The sequence below is a fragment of the Lathyrus oleraceus genome, chromosome 2 (genome assembly GCF_024323335.1).
Source record: "Lathyrus oleraceus cultivar Zhongwan6 chromosome 2, CAAS_Psat_ZW6_1.0, whole genome shotgun sequence".
In the NCBI taxonomy this organism is placed as follows: domain Eukaryota; kingdom Viridiplantae; phylum Streptophyta; class Magnoliopsida; order Fabales; family Fabaceae; genus Lathyrus; species Lathyrus oleraceus.
This window is the reverse complement of record NC_066580.1, coordinates 87,310,249-87,314,031: the sequence shown is the minus strand read 5'-3', so window position 1 is coordinate 87,314,031 and position 3,783 is coordinate 87,310,249.

Genomic DNA, 3,783 nt, shown 5'->3' with positions numbered 1-3,783 from the left:
ATATTCATACTCAATATCAACACAAACACACGTATAATATTGGAATACATCCATTCATATTATACGCCATACACATATTATGCAATGAGACTCCATGCATGCGGTACCGACTATTTGTGAACATATAGTTCACCTCACCGTCCAAATCCAGGCACGGCTACCAAGTCCAACTAGTCCCACTCATTTGAGACCTAGTGACTCACTCACTAATTCCTCACCACGGGAATTAGCTACCACCCCTCAAGGGCTATGCTATGCACGCTAATTCACCTAGCATGCAAACATCGACAACAATCCATAATGACTAACTCACTAATTCCTCACAATGGGAATTAGCTACCACCATAAAGGCCACAATATGCATGCTAATCACCTAGCCGTGCTACATCATCAACAACAATTCAAGAATAGACATATGCTCACACTCTAAGCCATAAAACAGTCTATTCACAAGTGCACACATAACTGATACATTCACAGCATCATGCATACCATCACACATCATCAGTATATTATCACATAAGCATATCATATCATGCCACATAATCAAAAACAGTATTAGCACACTCTACTAATGCCTATACTACTCAAGACCCAACAAAACAACAACAACATTACCACGATATCACATCTGGGAGTTTAAAACGCGAAATCTGCCCTTCAAACTGATATGGCGAACGCCATTAGGCTAATGGCGAACGCCATTAGCGTTACACGCTCTCATTCTGGAAAAACTGTCTGTCAAACTGATATGGCGAACGCCATTAGGCTAATGGCGAACGCCATTAGCGTTAAACGCTCTTATTCTGAAAAAAAACCCAAACGGCGAACGCCGAAGGCATAATGGCGAACGTCATTTGGCTGTTATGTGCATAGATGTTAAATTTCTACGAATTCCCTTTCAATTATCATCTAATTTCATTCATCCACTGGCTGTTATGTGCATAGATGTTAAATTTCTACGAATTCCTTTTCAATTATCATCCAATTTCATTCATCCACTATTTCACAATTTCATCATACATCAATCTAATCAGAGATAAAACAATGGTTATCACTACCCAGTACATATTATCATATAATACCCTTTAACCGATGATAAACCCCCCTTACCTGAATAATCCGGCGAATCTCACGCTTCAAGCTCTTCTCTTCTCCAACCTTCTTCCTCTTGCTCTGCCTTTGCCCTTTTCCTCTTTCACGATCGCTTCTCTGTTTTTCACGTAAAAACCTTTTTACTCCAAAATGGGACTTTTTCCTTAATTCCAACTTATATATATATTTTCCAATAAATAATTATCCCAATAATTATTATTCCAAAATAATAGTAATAATAATCCAAACTTCCAATTATTCAATTAAATTAATAAAAAAAATATTAATTTAAATTAAATAATTATCTTATTTTAATTGGGGTGTTACAACTCTCCCCCACTAAAAGAGTTTTCGTCCTCGAAAACATACCTCAAGCGAACAACTCCGGATAAGACTCCTTCATCTGACTCTCAAGTTCCCTGGTCACATTGCCACCTGCTGGTCCTCCCCAAGCTACCTTCACCAATGCAATCTCTTTACCCCGCAACTGCTTCAACTCTCGATCCTCGATCCTCATAGGTGATGCTTCAACAGTCAGGTTATCTCTCACCTGTACATCATCTATTTGGACTACATGCGACGGATCATGAATGTATCTCCTCAACTGAGACACATGAAAAACATCATGCAAATTCGCAAGCGACGGCGGTAAAGCGATACGATAGGCTACCTCTCCTATCCTTTCTAAAATCTGATAGGGACCAATAAATCGAGGTGTCAACTTCTTTGACTTCAAAGCTCGACCAACACCAGTTATCGGAGTAACACAAAGAAACACATGATCTCCCTCTTGGAACTCAAGTGCCTTCCTCCTCTTATCATGATAACTCTTCTGTCGACTCTGAGCAATTCTCATCTTCCCCTGAATCATCTTGATCTTGTCCGTAGTTTGTTGAACAATTTCCGGTCCAACCACAGCACTCTCACCGGACTCATACCAACATAAAGGTGTCCGACATCTCCTACCATACAAAGCTTCAAACGGTGCCATACCAATACTCGAATGAAAACTATTGTTGTAGGTAAACTCAATCAACGGTAAATAACAATCCCACGCACCTCTCTTTTCTAAAACACAAGCTCTCAAAAGATCCTCTAGTGACTGAATCGTCCTCTCAGTCTGACCATCAGTCTGCGGATGATATGCAGAACTCAATCTCAGCTTAGTTCCCAAAGCCTTCTGCAAACCTTCCCAAAACTTCGATGTAAATCTAGGATCTCTGTCCGAAACAATACTCGACGGAATACCATGCAAACTTACAATCTTCTCAATATACAACTCGGCTAATCTCTCTAACGGATAATCCATTCTAATCGGAATGAAATGAGCCGATTTTGTCAATCTATCAACAATCACCCAAATAGCCTCAAAATTCTTATTTGTCCTCGGCAAACCAGAACAAAATCCATACTGATACTATCCCACTTCCACTCTGGAATAGCCAACGGTTGCATTAGCCCAGACGGCTTCTGATGCTCAATCTTCGACTTCTGACAAGTCAAACAAGAATAAACAAAACTCGCGATTTCTCTTTTCATTCTCGGCCACCAAAATAACCTTTTCAAATCATGATACATCTTCGTAGCTCCAGGATGAATACTCAAACCACTACGATGTCCTTCCTCAAGAATACTCTTCTTAAGTTCTGTGACCTCCGGAACGCACACCCGATTACCAAATCTCAAAACACCATTCTCATCAATTCTGAATTCACCACCTTGACCTTGCTTCACTAGGGTCAACTTATCAACCAAAAGCATATCAGATTTCTGACCCTCTCTAATTTCATCCAGAATACTACTTGTTAACTTCAACATTCCCAATTTAACACTATTGTGGGTACTCTCACACACCAAACTCAAATCTCTAAACTGCTCAATTAAATCCAACTCTTTAACCATTAACATAGACATATGCAATGATTTCCGACTCAATGCATCAGCTACTACGTTTGCTTTACCCGGATGGTAATTCAAACCAAAATCATAATCCTTCAGAAATTCTAACCATCTCCTCTGTCTCATATTCAGCTCTTTCTGATCAAACAAATACTTTAAACTTTTATGGTCACTGAAAACCTCAAATCTTGATCCATACAAATAATGCCTCCATAACTTCAGAACAATTACCACAGCTGCCAACTCTAAATCATGTGTCGGATAGTTCCTTTCATGAACCCTCAGCTGTCTCGAAGCATAAGCTATAACCTGCTTATTCTGCATCAACACACCACCCAAACCCAACAATGAAGCATCACAGTAAACCTCAAATGGTTCCGACGAACTCGGTAATATCAGAATAGGAGCAGTAGTCAACCTTCTCTTCAACTCTTGGAAACCTTCTTCACATTTTGAGTCCCAAACAAACGCTTGCCCCTTTCTAGTCAACATCGTCAACGGTAACGCCAACTTAGAAAATCCCTCAATGAACTTCCTATAATAACCAGCCAAACCAAGAAAACTCCTTATCTTAAAAACTGACTTCGGAGCTTCCCACTTAGATACCGCTTCTATCTTAGAAGGATCAACAGCAACACCGCCTCTTGAAATCACATGACCAAGAAAACTAACCTCTTCTAACCAAAATTCACACTTTGACAGTTTAGCAAATAACTTCTTTTCTCGCAGAACTCCTAAAACCACTCTCAAATGCTCAGCATGCTCTTCTTCAGATTTCGAATATACCAA